The following is a 16,267-nucleotide window of genomic DNA, read 5'->3' on the forward strand; positions in this document are numbered from 1 at the left end:
ACAAGAAATGTGCTTGAACGGACACTAAATAACTCGCCCAGCTACAGCACTAAGGACAGATTTAGCGGGATATAAATTTGAGACCTAGTATTTAGGCGCTGGGTGACAGGTATGGGTTTAGTGCCAGAATTAGACTTGGAAATACACAGTAGCGGGTGTGTGTGAAGTTATTCTGAATGACCCAATGTGCACCTTGAATATTATATACCCTTTTAGGGATAGATTTCAAATAGCTCTGATATAGCAGAAACCACTAAATTATGAAATTGCTAAATTGGGAATTGTATTTCAACCCAGAACAAGAAATGTGCTTGAACGGACACTAAATAACTCGCCCAGCTACAGCACTAGGGACAGATTTAGCTGGATATAAATTTGAGGCCTAGTATTTAGGCGCTGGGTGACCGGTATGGATTTAGTGACAGAATTAGACTTGGAAATGCACAGAAGCGTGTGTGTGAAGTTATTCTGAATGACCCTATGTGCACCTTGAATATTATATACCCTTTTAGGGATAGATTTCAAATAGCTCTGATATAGCAGAAACCACTAAATTATGAAATTGCTAAATTGGGAATTGTATTTCAACCCAGAACAAGAAATGTGCTTGAACGGACACTAAATAACTCGCCCAGCTACAGCACTAAGGACAGATTTAGCGGGATATAAATTTGAGGCCTAGTATTTAGGCGCTGGGTGACAGGTATGGGTTTAGTGCCAGAATTAGACTTGGAAATACACAGTAGCGGGTGTGTGTGAAGTTATTCTGAATGACCCAATGTGCACCTTGAATATTATATACCCTTTTAGGGATAGATTTCAAATAGCTCTGATATAGCAGAAACCACTAAATTATGAAATTGCTAAATTGGGAATTGTATTTCAACCCAGAACAAAAAATGTGCTTTGACGGACACTAAATAACTTTCCCAGCCACAACAGGACAGCGGTAACGAGAGATTTAGCGGGATATAAATTTGAGGCCTAGTATTTAGGCGCTGGGTGACAGGTATGGGTTTAGTGACAGAATTAGATTTGGAAATGCACAGTAGCGGGTGTGTGAAGTTATTCTGAATGACCCTATGTGCACTTTGAATATTATATACCCTTTTAGGGATAGATTTCAAATAGCTCTGATATAGCAGAAACCACTAAATTATGAAATTGCTAAATTGGGAATTGTATTTCAACCCAGAACAAGAAATGTGCTTGAACGGACACTAAATAACTCGCCCAGCTACAGCACTAAGGACAGATTTAGCGGGATATAAATTTGAGACCTAGTATTTAGGCGCTGGGTGACAGGTATGGGTTTAGTGCCAGAATTAGACTTGGAAATACACAGTAGCGGGTGTGTGTGAAGTTATTCTGAATGACCCAATGTGCACCTTGAATATTATATACCCTTTTAGGGATAGATTTCAAATAGCTCTGATATAGCAGAAACCACTAAATTATGAAATTGCTAAATTGGGAATTGTATTTCAACCCAGAACAAGAAATGTGCTTGAACGGACACTAAATAACTCGCCCAGCTACAGCACTAAGGACAGATTTAGCGGGATATAAATTTGAGGCCTAGTATTTAGGCGCTGGGTGACAGGTATGGGTTTAGTGCCAGAATTAGACTTGGAAATACACAGTAGCGGGTGTGTGTGAAGTTATTCTGAATGACCCAATGTGCACCTTGAATATTATATACCCTTTTAGGGATAGATTTCAAATAGCTCTGATATAGCAGAAACCACTAAATTATGAAATTGCTAAATTGGGAATTGTATTTCAACCCAGAACAAGAAATGTGCTTGAACGGACACTAAATAACTCGCCCAGCTACAGCACTAAGGACAGATTTAGCGGGATATAAATTTGAGGCCTAGTATTTAGGCGCTGGGTGACAGGTATGGGTTTAGTGCCAGAATTAGACTTGGAAATACACAGTAGCGGGTGTGTGTGAAGTTATTCTGAATGACCCAATGTGCACCTTGAATATTATATACCCTTTTAGGGATAGATTTCAAATAGCTCTGATATAGCAGAAACCACTAAATTATGAAATTGCTAAATTGGGAATTGTATTTCAACCCAGAACAAGAAATGTGCTTGAACGGACACTAAATAACTCGCCCAGCTACAGCACTAAGGACAGATTTAGCGGGATATAAATTTGAGGCCTAGTATTTAGGCGCTGGGTGACAGGTATGGGTTTAGTGCCAGAATTAGACTTGGAAATACACAGTAGCGGGTGTGTGTGAAGTTATTCTGAATGACCCAATGTGCACCTTGAATATTATATACCCTTTTAGGGATAGATTTCAAATAGCTCTGATATAGCAGAAACCACTAAATTTTGAAATTGCTAAATTGGGAATTGTATTTCAACCCAGAACAAGAAATGTGCTTGAACGGACACTAAATAACTCGCCCAGCTACAGCACTAAGGACAGATTTAGCGGGATATAAATTTGAGGCCTAGTATTTAGGCGCTGGGTGACAGGTATGGGTTTAGTGCCAGAATTAGACTTGGAAATACACAGTAGCGGGTGTGTGTGAAGTTATTCTGAATGACCCAATGTGCACCTTGAATATTATATACCCTTTTAGGGATAGATTTCAAATAGCTCTGATATAGCAGAAACCACTAAATTATGAAATTGCTAAATTGGGAATTGTATTTCAACCCAGAACAAGAAATGTGCTTGAACGGACACTAAATAACTCGCCCAGCTACAGCACTAAGGACAGATTTAGCGGGATATAAATTTGAGGCCTAGTATTTAGGCGCTGGGTGACAGGTATGGGTTTAGTGCCAGAATTAGACTTGGAAATACACAGTAGCGGGTGTGTGTGAAGTTATTCTGAATGACCCAATGTGCACCTTGAATATTATATACCCTTTTAGGGATAGATTTCAAATAGCTCTGATATAGCAGAAACCACTAAATTATGAAATTGCTAAATTGGGAATTGTATTTCAACCCAGAACAAGAAATGTGCTTGAACGGACACTAAATAACTCGCCCAGCTACAGCACTAGGGACAGATTTAGCTGGATATAAATTTGAGGCCTAGTATTTAGGCGCTGCGTGACAGGTATGGGTTTAGTGACAGAATTAGACTTGGAAATACACAGTAGCGGGTGTGTGTGAAGTTATTCTGAATGACCCAATGTGCACCTTGAATATTATATACCCTTTTAGGGATAGATTTCAAATAGCTCTGATATAGCAGAAACCACTAAATTATGAAATTGCTAAATTGGGAATTGTATTTCAACCCAGAACAAGAAATGTGCTTGAACGGACACTAAATAACTCGCCCAGCTACAGCACTAGGGACAGATTTAGCTGGATATAAATTTGAGGCCTAGTATTTAGGCGCTGGGTGACCGGTATGGATTTAGTGACAGAATTAGACTGGGATATGGCCAAAAAATAAACAGACTATTGCTGGTTAAATGCACTTGGTGTGACAGCTTCACCCTGATGTAGGCTTTAGCCAAAAAACAACCACACCATTGAGGGTTAAATGCACTTGGTGACAGGCGCAGCTTGCCCCTGATTTAGTATATGGCCAAAAAATGAACAGACTATTGCTGGTTAAATGCACTTGGTGTGACAGCTTCACCCTGATGTAGGCTTTAGCCAAAAAACAACCACACCATTGAGGGTTAAATGCACTTGGTGACAGGCGCAGCTTGCCCCTGATTTTGTATATGGCCAAAAAATGAACAGACTATTGCTGGTTAAATGCACTTGGTGTGACAGCTTCACCCTGATGTAGGCTTTAGCCAAAAAACAACCACACCATTGAGGGTTAAATGCACTTGGTCGCAGCTTGTGCTGGCGCACCACAAGACACAAAATGGCCGCCGATCACCCCAGAAAAATGTGACTGACAAACGGTCTGTGCAGCCTAAAAACAGTGAGCAATTGAGGATCAGCAGCTCAATGATCCACAGCTGCAGATCGATCAGTTAATCAAGTCCTTTGGAGGAGTTAATCTGCCTAATCTCGCCCTACTGTCGCAGCCGCAACCTCTCCCTACGCTAATCAGAGCAGAGTGACGGGCGGCGCTATGTGACTCCAGCTTAAATAGAGGCTGGGTCACATGGTGCTCTGGCCAATCACAGCCATGCCAATAGTAGGCATGGCTGTGATGGCCTCTTGGGGCAAGTAGTATGACGCTTGTTGATTGGCTGCTTTGCAGCCTTTCAAAAAGCGCCAAGAAAGCGTCACAAAAGCGCGAAGAAAGCGACGAACACCGAACCCGAACCCGGACTTTTACGAAAGTCCGTGTCACGGACACCCCAAAATTCGGTACGAACCCGAACTATACAGTTCGAGTTCGCTCATCCCTACTAGTGATCTGCAGCAAACAGAACAAACATGCCATGCTCTGCCAACCTCGCCACTGTGTTTTGGAGGGGGCTGTTTGCCAGCCTCCTGCCTCAGGATTACGGCCCTTTGAGATACTTTTGCTAACTTTTAAACCCCTGAACCTATTCAAGTGAATTTTGGATAGGTTTGTCCCCAAGTTATACTGTTTAAATTGATGTAAGTTATATGTATGGACAATGTAACCTCACAAAGTTGTAACAATTTATAATAAGTGTAACTTGTCAGCTTGGGAGGAATATGCTGGGTGTGGTTCTATTGTCCCATTGTCCCATTGTGTGTTTAAATGGTGATGTCTGTCCTGTTGTCTCCACATGTGTATTGGCGATCTCCCCTTTGTCCTGAGAGATAATTGGATTGCCCTCGGTTGTCTCTGGGACAGAGAGGATGAAACCATGATGCATTGTGGGGATGTGTTGTATCTGTCCTGTGTCGCAGTCTCCCTTCTGGTCCTCTAGGGGGCGTGAACGATTGGTTGCTGTACTTGCATTGCGTGTGTTGTAAGATATTGATTGGTTGGATTTCAAAACCCTGTGGGCAGTACTATGTTTGTTTTTTATGAATAAAAGAGGCTGTATCTGAAGTACAGTCAGACCACTGTTTGACCCTGAACACGGAGCCTTGTCTCGTTATTGGGGGGATTCCCTGTATGCTGGTAGAGACTGATTGCCAGGAGTGTAAGCCGATTGTATGCTTTTCCTGTTCGTCTGCCAGCAGCTATTTGCGAGGTTCCAGTTTGGAGTGCTATTTTGTATCCAGTTCGGGAGTTTGGTGTTCTGCAGTAGCTGTGCCTGTCTCTCAGAAAGGGGCATATCGCCTAAACGCATTTTAACCCCTTGTCTGCTGAAACGGTCCGTTACACTCCTAATAAAATGTGTGAAAACAAAAAAAATATATAAAATAAGAAAAATAAATAGAATTACTGTAGAATGTCACAGCAGCCTGGGCTTAAGATGTCAGTTCTACAGTACTTACATGACTAAAACTTGTGATATCACAGCAGTTAACCCTCTGAAATCAACGATGATGTCACAGAAGCTGAAAGCAGCTTACCTGACTCTACTAGTTGTGATTTCACATGAGCTCGTCTGACTGTTACCCAACCTACTTGACTGAAAGCTACTTGATTGTCACCTGACTAAAACTCACTTGTGATGTCACGTGAACTTACCTGGCTGACAACCACTTGTGATGTCACAGCAGCTTATCTAAGAGCTGTGATGTCATCAGGGCTGGCATTAGAAGGGCAAGCCTACAATTAACTGGGGCCCCCACACCCAAATATGCAAATAGGTGTCTCCCAGGGAAAAATAACCATTTTGTTAGTGCCCCCTTCTGGAACTGGCTCCCTATGAGTCATGGTCCAACTTTTTAACAAGTCTTGGGACATTACCAGGGAAAAGGACCAAGGTAAAGCGAGGAGCGCAATATTGGCTATAAGGGGACACTATTTTTCTATTAGAGAGCACTAGTTGCTATAAGGGCACAGAAAGTGGGCATTTTAATTATGTGGGGACACAAAGTGGGTTGTTACTACAGTTTGGAGGCTGAAAGAGGATTTAGTCATAATTATGCCCACCTTTCTGCCTCCAAACAGTGATAACAATCCCCTTTGTGCCACCACTTTTCTGGGGGCACAAAGTTGGGAATTTTAACTGGAGCAATGGACACAAAGGTGGGAATTATTACTGTGTTGGGACCAGAATTGGTCATTATTAATGTCAAAGCTGCATTATTACTTTGTAGGGGTACAAAGGGGCATTACTACTCTGTAAGGGGGAGGCACAAATGTGAACATTATATGTATGCGGGTCACTGAAAGGAAAATTATTACTCTATACAGCATAACTGGGGTACTGCTATTATTGGGGATACTAAAAAGAACCATTACTGTGTGTAGACGCTATCACTTTGTGGGGTAGAATAGGAGGTATTTTCACTTTGTGGGACACAAAGCGGGGGGGCAATTTACCATCGGGGGCACATGTAATGCCTAGGACGCAATATACGGTATTATCTGTTTGGTGCTATTATGCTTGGTGCACCATCTATTGGGTATTGTTGTTTTCGAGAAGCTGCTTGTGTGGCAATTTTTTGGGGGTAACTGGATATGACACCATTAGTTCTGAAGTACAGTAAAGTGGGGGCAGTGTATAGCATAGCAGGTACAATGAAAGGGGCAAATGGGGCAGCAACAAGCACAGAATTGGGGGTAGCAGAAAGATGGGGTGTTTGTGCAAGTGCAAGTTAGGAAAAGGTAGGTACTGGGTGTTGGAAAAGTGGGGAACCAAAGATGGCTGGGCAAGTAACTCTGCAGACACAAGCCTAGACTGGAAGGAGAAGTCTTCCTGACAGTCTGGGAGAAAACAGGACGAGTGAATAAGTGCAGAGTGTCTGAGACTGTCCAGTATATGGTCATGGTATAGTGGTAATTTGGGCCTCGTATAGTGGTATTATTTGTAATATTGGTCTTTTTGTAAGTGACTGTGAATAGAGTACATAGTATATGATTGTATTGCTGGTACAATATTTTAGCATTTAGAGCCCCAATTTTAATTCTTCACAGGGCAACACTTTGTTTAAAATGGCTCTGGATGTCATAGCAGCTCCTCTGAATAAAATCCATTTGTGATGTCATAGAAGTCAGCTAAAACCTACTACTGATGTCACAGCAGCTTACCTGACTGAAACCCAACTGCGATGTCACGTGGCTCTCTAGACTCACAGTTACAGCATCACAGAGGCATACTTGAGTGAATTACATTTATAATGTCACATCAGCTCACCTGATTCACAGTTGTGATGTCACAGTAGTTTACCTGACTGAAACCCACCTGTCATGTCACAGCTATCTCAACTGAGATGTCACATCAGCTCGCCAGACTCAAACACAGTTACATCACTGAGGCCTACTTGACTGAATCACAGTTATAATGTCACAGCAGCTTACCTGACTGAATCACAGTTATAATGTAACAGGAGCTTACCAGACTGAATCACAGTTATAATGTTACAGGAGCTTACCTGCCTGAATCACAGTTATAATGTTACAGGAGCTTACCTGACTGAATCACAGTTATAATGTAACAGGAGCTTACCTGACTGAATCACAGTTATAATGTAACAGGAGCTTACCTCACTGAATCACAGTTATAATGTAACAAGAGCTTACCTGAATGAATCACAGTTATAATGTAACACGAGCTTACCTGACTGAATCACAGTTATAATGTCACAGCAGCTTACCTGAATGAATCACAGTTATAATGTAACAGGAGCTTACCTGACTAAATCACAGTTATAATGTTACAGGAGCTTACCTGACTGAATCACAGTTATAATGTAACAGGAGCTTACCTGAATGAATCACAGTTATAATGTAACAAGAACTTACCTGACTGAATGACAGTTATAATGTAACAAGAGCTTACCTAACTGAATCACAGTTATAATGTAACAAGAGCTTACCTGACTGAATCACAGTTATAATGTCACAGCAGCTTACCTGACTGAATCACAGTTATAATGTCACAGCAGCTTACCTGACTGAATCACAGTTATAATGTTACAGGAGCTTACCTCACTGAATCACAGTTATAATGTAACAAGAGCTTACCAGACTGAATCACAGTTATAATGTCACAGCAGCTTACCTGAATGAATCACAGTTATAATGTAACAGGAGCTTACCTGAATGAATCACAGTTATAATGTAACAGAAGCTTACCTGAATGAATCAAAGTTATAATGTAACAGGAGCTTACCTGAATGAATCACAGTTATAATGTAACAAGAGCTTACCAGACTGAATCACAGTTATAATGTCACAGCAGCTTACCTGACTGAATCACAGTTATAATGTAACAAGAGCTTACCAGACTGAATCACAGTTATAATGTCACAGCAGCTTACCTGACTGAATCACAGTTATAATGTAACAAGAGCTTACCAGACTGAATCACAGTTATAATGTCACAGCAGCTTACCTGACTGAATCACAGTTGTGATGTCACAGTAGATAACCGGATTTTTTAAATAGTTGCGATGTCATAGCAGCTCATCTGACTGAAACCTACTTGTAATGTCACAGCAGAGAGGCTGAGTTCACACTTCAGTTATTTGTTTTGGCTCACAATAACTGATGGATATAACTGACCAAATAACTGAAGTGTGAATTCGGCCTTAGGCTACTTTCACGCTAGCATTAATACTTTCCGGTATTAAGATCCATCAATACCGGAAAAAAACACTTCAGTTTTGTCCCTATTTATTGTCAATGGGAAAAAACATAACTGAACAGAACGGAATGCCCCAAAATGCATTCAATTCCATTCTCATACCAGAGAACAAACCCTAACATGCTGCGGTTTGCTTTCCGTCCTGGGATGTGGAGCAAGACAATGCAAGTCAATGGGAACAGATCCGTTTTCTATGACACAATAAAAAACTGATCCGTCCCACAATGACTTTCAATGGAATTCATGACGGATCCGTTCTTGCTATGTTAAAGATAATACAACCAGATCCGTTCATAACGGATGCATATGCTTGTATTATCAGTAATGGAAGTGTTTTTGCTGAACCCTGCCGGATCCAGGAAAAACGCTAGTGTGAAAGTAGCCTTACCTGACTGTGTTAACCTGTTTCTGTAACTCCCACTCATTGTTAGAGATGTCGCGAACATAAAATTTTCAGTTCACGAACAGCAAACGCGAATTTTCGCAAATGTTCGCGAACGGGCGAACTGGGACAACCACCATTGACTTCAATGGGCAGGCGAATTTTAAAACCCACAGGGACTCTTTCTGGCCACAATAGTGATGGAAAAGTTGTTTCAAGGGGACTAACACCTGGACTGTGGCATGCCGGAGGGGGATCCATGGCAAAACTCCCATGGAAAATTACGTAGTTGACGCAGAGTTGGATTTTAATCCATAAAGGGCATAAATCACCTAAAAATCCTATTTTTTTTTAACAACGTGGTTTAAAACATCCAGTGTGTGTATACGATCAGGTATGATGTTGTATCGATCAGGTAGTGTAAGGGTTACGCCAGATTCACAGACATTGACAGACCAAACTCCCCTTTTAATGGACCGCAAACAACCGCAAACAGTCCATTTGCCCAACCGCAAACTTCCCATTTGCACAAGGTTGGATACCAAGCTAGCCATGTCCCGTTGATGTCATTGAAGGTTTCTTCCTCCACCCAGTCACGTACAACACCAAGGGTCCCGGAAAGGTGAAATGAATAGATTTTTCGAATGGGGAGATGGTTAAAAAAACGCTGGCTCCCTCCCCTTTGTTTGAATCCACGGTCACTGCGTCTGTGCCGTGCAATTTACTGTCACACCCGATATGAGTGGTATTTTCTATAGTACTATTCTCATCAGTTTAATCCCTGTTACGTCCCCAATCTGGGGTCCAATTATTAAATAGATTTTTCGAACGGGGAGATGGTTAAAAAACCGCTGGCTCCCTCCCCTTTGTTTGAATCCACGGTCACTGCGTCTGCGCCGTGCAATTTACAGACCCACCGGATATGATTGCTATTTTCTATAGTTCTCTCTTCTCATCAGTTTAATCCCTGTTATGTCCCCAATCTGGGGTCCATTTATTAAATAGATTTTTCGAACGGGGAGATGGTTAAAAAATTGCTGTCTCCCTCCCCTTTGTTTGAATCCACGCCACGGTCACTGCGTCTGCGCCGTACAATTTACTGTCACACCCGAGATAAGTGCTATTTTCTGTAGTACTATTCTCATCAGTTTAATCCCTGTTACGTCCCATATCAGGGTGGGATTGCCTTTTGTGAAAAAAAATTTAGGCCGGGTATCTTCGACTGCCTTCACAGTGACAGACCAAACTCTGATACACCAAACTGAATTGATTTTAGGAACCGGGAGATGGAAAAAGCAGCTTGGTCGGTCCTCTTACTCCCAAGTTGGGGCACTGCGCGTGCACGGAGCAATGTGCTGTGACACCCTATATGAGTGGTGTCTTAACTAGTCCTATTCCTATCAGTTTAATCCCTGTTACGTCCCCTATCCGGGGACGTGTGTCGAATTGATTAACCATTGTCGAATTAACGAACCATTACGACATCCTGGAATAATTTAGTTCTGAGCTTTGTACTTGATTTGTATTGGAATTGTTGGGGATTTTTTAAATTGTCTGCATTATTTCTAATAAACTATTAAGAGACTTTATTATGATTTTTTTATTTTGTGTATTAAAAACCCATACAACTTAAAAAAAGATAAATAAATAAAAAAATGTTTTTTCAATGAAAAAAGCGTCCCGATCGCTTTTGGTCTGATCATAATGAAGCAACAGCCTTATCATCTGGGGTGTGGCAACATTGCCAACACACTCATAGAGATGATGATCGCTTCATTGTGATACGCAAGCCCCTTCACCACAACAAGGTAACGATCACGAAGGGGAATTGACACTTGTATGTGCCTTTTTTTTGTTTTGTTTTTGCAGCCACAGTGCAGCACCAGAGGCCAGGAAAATTAGGCATGTACACATGCCTGAAAAATAATGTTATTGTTGCAGCCGCTGTTGTAGCAGCGGCCGGAAAAATTTATGTTTTCAAGGCAGAAAGGTGACTAAAACATTGCGGCTTGAACCCTAGTTGGTGGCGGAGAATTCACAAAAGTCATCCGGTATGCAGACATTAAATACAGCAGTGTGGGGACCATTTTGAGGCCAAGGCATGTCATCAGGCCTTTTGTTAGTTAAACGTATCCCCCACTGTCAGTCCCTTCGGGATCCATGCCTCATTCATCTTAATGAAGGTGAGGTAATCAACACTTTTTTGACCGAGGCGACTTCTTTTGTCAGTGACAATGCCTCCTGCTGCACTGAAGGTCCTTTCTGACAGGACACTTGAAGCGGGGCAGGCCAGAAGTTCTATCGCAAACTGGGATAGCTCAGGCCACAGGTCAAGCCTGCACACCCAGTAGTCAAGGGGTTCATCGCTACTCAGAGTGTCGATATCTGAGGGAGTCTGCCACCTGTCGGTCGAGTCGTTCTCTATGGCTGGATCGCGAAGGGTGGACAGGAGTGCTGGTCCAGTGTGGCTCTCTGCTTTCAGGCAAGTCAACCCCAAGACAGCGTGACACTGTCGTATCCGGGATGTGGAATAGCCCCTGGGGAGCTGGGGGGGTTCAGTTGATGTGCAGCCAGACGCCACAGCAGAAGAGGACTCAGCCGAGGAGGTTATGGAAGAGGATGGAGTATGAGGATTAGAGGAGGTGGCAGTAGGCCTGCCTGCAAGTCGTGGCGGTGTCACCAACTCCGCTGCAGAGCCACGATACATGCTGTCTGACTGTGCCACTAGCTCCTTGCGACGACCTCCCCCTGCTTCCAACTCGTCTCCTCCTTCTCTCTGTCTCCCCTTCTGAACTTTCCCCCTCTTCATCTTCTCTTCGAGCAGGCACCCACGTGGCATCTACGGACACATCGTCATCATCAACCACTTCACTTGTATCTGACACCTCAGCAAAGGAAGCAGCAGCGGGTACAACATCATCATCATCATCACACTGTACGTCCATGTGTGTATTGCTGCCTGACTGAGACATATCCCTGTTATCTACATCCCCTGGCAATAATGGTTGCGCATCACTAATTTCATCCAACTGATGTGTAAATAACTCCTCTGAGGGATCAAGTGAAGCGGCTGTGGTGGCTGTGGTGGTGGTGGTGGTGGTGGCGGCGGGCGGGAGAGTGGTGACCAAAGCTGAGCTGGAGGAGGATGGTGCGTCAAGGTTCTTAGCGGAAGCTGTTGAAGATTGGGTGTCCTGTGTAAGCCAGTCAACTATTTTCTCAGAATTTTTTGGGTTCAGGGTACGTGGCCTCTGAACACTGGGCATTATTCCAGGGCCAGTGGAAATCACAGCACCACGAACACGACGGCCCCTGCGGCGTGGCTTGCCTCTGCCTGTCCTTTTTTTATTAGATAAGTGTTACTATGCGTGCAAGGTACTGTGCCACTCTATATAAGTGGTTGGCAGTTGGCACAGTACAGTCTGTGTGGGCCTGGCTGACACACACGGGCTTGCAAATGTGATTAGATCACAGTTAAATTTTTAATAGAATTTTTTTTTCTGAAAGGTATTTGGGCGAATGACACCCTGTAACGGTATGAGTGCAGGCCTAGCCAGCCACTAGCCAGTGGACACAATACAGTATGTGTGGGGGCCTGTCACACACGGGCTTGCAAATGTGATTAGATCACAGAAAGATATTAATATCTGCAAGGTATTTTCTGTCACACCCTGTATGAATGGTGTGCACACAGTGCTGTCTGTGACTGAGCCTGCAGCCTCTCACACACGGGCAGCCAGGCAACTGCAATATATATATATATATATATGAAGAAAAAAAAAAAGCACACTGATGTACCAGCCCTGAAAAGGGCTTTTTGAGGTGCTGTCTGGACGCTGTCCTTACAGCAGATGAGTCTGTGGACACAGAACACTGCCCTAGCTAACGCTTTCCCTATGAATCAGCAGCAGCACTCTCCCTCCTCTCTCTGTGAATGCAGCTTCCGAATGAATCTAAAATGGATGCTGTCCTGGAGGTGGGAGGGTCTGGGAGGGAGGGTCTGCTGTTGATTGGCTGGAATGTGTCTGCTGACTGTGAGGTACAGGGTCAAAGTTTACTCAATGATGATGTATAGGGGGTGGAGCGAACATCGCATATGTTCGCCCGCCGGCGAATAGTTCGGGACATCACTACTCATTGTATGGGAAATACTGAAATATCATAGCGCAGAGGCTTACCTGACGCCCAATTTTGAAGTCACATACCGTACTGAAATCCACTAGTGATGTCACAGCAGCTAACCTGACAGAAACACGCTTGACACGAGTTACTCGACTTAGAGGGGTTCATCGGACTTTTAACTTTGATGACCTATCCTCAGGATAGCTCAACAATATCAGATCGGCAAGGGTCTGACAACCCTGTCAATAAGCGGTATGAAGAGAAGGCACATGCCATCTCCTGTCTCACTTTCTGCTTGCCATAAACATAGCAGCAGCGAGCAGGAAGAGAGACAGGAGATGGCACGTGCCTCCTCTTCATACCGCTTATCGGCGAGAGTGTCGGACCCCCTTCGATCTGATATTGTTGACCTAGCCTGAGGATAGGTCATGAATATTAAAAGCCTGGAAAAACTCTTTAAACTTTCTTTATGTTATCACAGCCGAGTAACAGTCAGTTGTCAGGGCTTCTTTGATGTCACCATAGCGTACCTGACTGAAATACATTAGTGACAACCTAGAACCTCCATCAGACTCTAAATATAAAGTAGAACCCAAACTAATGCAGAACCCAGGACACCCAAAATTAATATCGACTCCAAGACCCTAAATTAAAATAGACCCCAGAACAGACTCCAAATCAATATAGCCCCAAGACTAGACTACAAAGTAATTCAGATCACAAAATGAATACAAACCAGAGGTCAAACTTCAATATTATTGCACACCCCAGAATATAGACCCCAGGTTAAACCCCAAAATTAATATGCACCCCAATCAAACCTAAAGAGCCCAGATGAAAGCACAAAATATAGACCTCAGATAAGACCCCAAATTAAAAAAATAACTCCTACCACAAAATTAATACAGACCCCAGTCCCTGGTCCCAAGAGCAGATGAAGACTGTGGAGTGCTAAACAGTAAGTAACACCATCTATGCTCACCGCTCCCTGGGCCTCCTGTACTAACGAGTGCCCCCATGACTAATGGAGGTGCTCATTGGTTACAAAGGTAACCAGAACATTGCTGCAAGAGTTATTTTTGCTCAATAAAATTGCATCTTTTCTCACCTGTGACAAGGTGGCACCCTAGGCAGTTGACCAACTTTACTTACTCCTCATCCAAGCCCAGACTCCTACTCTGCAGCTCGTGGCTTCTCTTGGCAGAGTACAGGTAAATATTGCAGAACATTGTTTCTGTTGATTCAGTAGAATCACTGATGATTAAGACAGGGGATTTAGAGTTGAGAGGTGTGTTGACTTTGAGGGAGGTGATTGCTACAGGAACGTGTGAGAGTCACAGATATTTAGCCTGAGGTGTGAAAAGTAATTAATAGTGTTGGTCGATCACCAAAGTGCTCGGGTGCTCGGGTGCTCGAGTAGAACACCTCGGGATCCTCAGGTTCTCTACCGAGCACCCGAGCACAACGGAAGTCAATGGGAGAACCCGAGCATTTAACCAGGCACCCCCTGCTCTGAAGAGGGGACGGTGTCTGGTTCACAGGAAAAGGTCAGAAATTGATAGAATCACCACTGAAATTGTTCGGGAACAGCATGAGGAGGATGTCTGGATGCATCTTGGACTCCCAGGTCGCTGCTGGGAACCATGTTGTCCGAGTAGTACGCCACTTTTACAGACTGACAATAATACGCACCAAACCGAAGATAAAATCGATTTTAGAGGAAAAATTGTTAGGAGACATTCTTTCCTGTATATTTGCTTGTATATAAAGTGAAAGTGCTGCCAAAAATTACAAGAAAGAGGCACTCCGATACAACCTGTATATCACATAAAGGAGGGCCTTATTCACATTGTGCTACAATTGTTCAGGTAGTGGGACTCCTACACTCATAAAGCCTATGCACTAAGGGCAGGGGGTGCCAAAAATTACAAGGAACCGGCACTCCAATACACCCTTTATTACACATAAAGGAGGGCATCATACACCGCCTTGAAAAATTATGATTGATGGCCTGCTGGTGACCCTCTAAAACATTAGGGGTGAGGGCCTGCTGCCGAGCTGACCATCTAAACAATTTTGTGGGTGAGGGCCTGCTGCTGAGCTGACCATCTCAGACTGCTGGTACACCTAGGGGGAACCCAGGGGGAAGGGAGGGGGTAAATGATCGCCCCCTATTTCTGGCCCAAAACAACACCACCAACCCCTTTACAGAATGACACAGACACCATTCTTCCTTTCAACACTTTTATTTTGTTGGGTGGTAATCAGCCACAGCTGATAATTTTAACGGCAACCATAAAACCTTTGAACCGTGCGATCTGCCAGCCGCTGGACTCCCAGCGGGCAGTTCCGCTCATTTCCTCCGAAACCTCTCCGTTGTCTCGAACTGCCGCCACGGAGGAGAACCGCCCTCAAACGGGGCTCCGACCACCACCCAACAAAAACATGGCCTGCTCAATTCCACCCTGAAGACCGGAGAGGAAAATATCTAGACCAATTTCAGATAAGTGAACACCATCCGGCCTCATCAAAGAGCGATTATCGCCCTCCAGCTCACGATGACGAACAACCACACTTCCCCTGGATCTAACAAAACGGGAAATACGCGTGTTAACAGTTCTCCTACACCTTTCAATCGCAGCACCGCCCTGCCACACCACTCGTGGGACTATCTCCGACCACACCAAAATCAACTCCCGAAAAAACGATGGGAAACGTTCCAGATCAGACCGCATAAGGGTCAACAATTCCACTAACGGCACGGACCCCACATCATTGCCACCTGCATGAATGACCAGGATCACCAGGCCATAAGCATGCAAGCCGATATCCACGACCTGCGAAAGGAGTTGAGACCATCTCAAGCCACGGATTCCTCTCCATAAGACGTCCACATCCCGAAAGCCGAGGGACCTCCCGCCAGGGCCGGCAATCAGCCCTCTGTGCCGCCCCAAAAATATAAGAGTGGCCGACTATCCACACCGCCGGTCGCACCACACCTGCAAGAAAAAAGAGTCAGCAAAACCGGAATAACAAAACACATAATAAGAATTTATCCCTGAGAAACAACAATACAATTTTATTTTATTTTTTCGCGCACCTCACAGCAACAATTCCGGCCTAACGTATCC

At 43.8% G+C, this 16,267-nt stretch overlaps 1 protein-coding gene across 1 annotated transcript in view; it reads right to left on the reverse strand.

The window, feature by feature from the left end:
- The window catches only part of LOC122926310 (trypsin-like), a 66,537-nt gene that overhangs the window by 49,350 nt on the left and 920 nt on the right, over positions 1-16,267 (reverse strand). The gene's annotated exons all lie outside the window — the stretch shown is intronic.

The sequence above is a fragment of the Bufo gargarizans genome, chromosome 2 (assembly GCF_014858855.1).
Source record: "Bufo gargarizans isolate SCDJY-AF-19 chromosome 2, ASM1485885v1, whole genome shotgun sequence".
Lineage (NCBI taxonomy): Eukaryota > Metazoa > Chordata > Amphibia > Anura > Bufonidae > Bufo > Bufo gargarizans.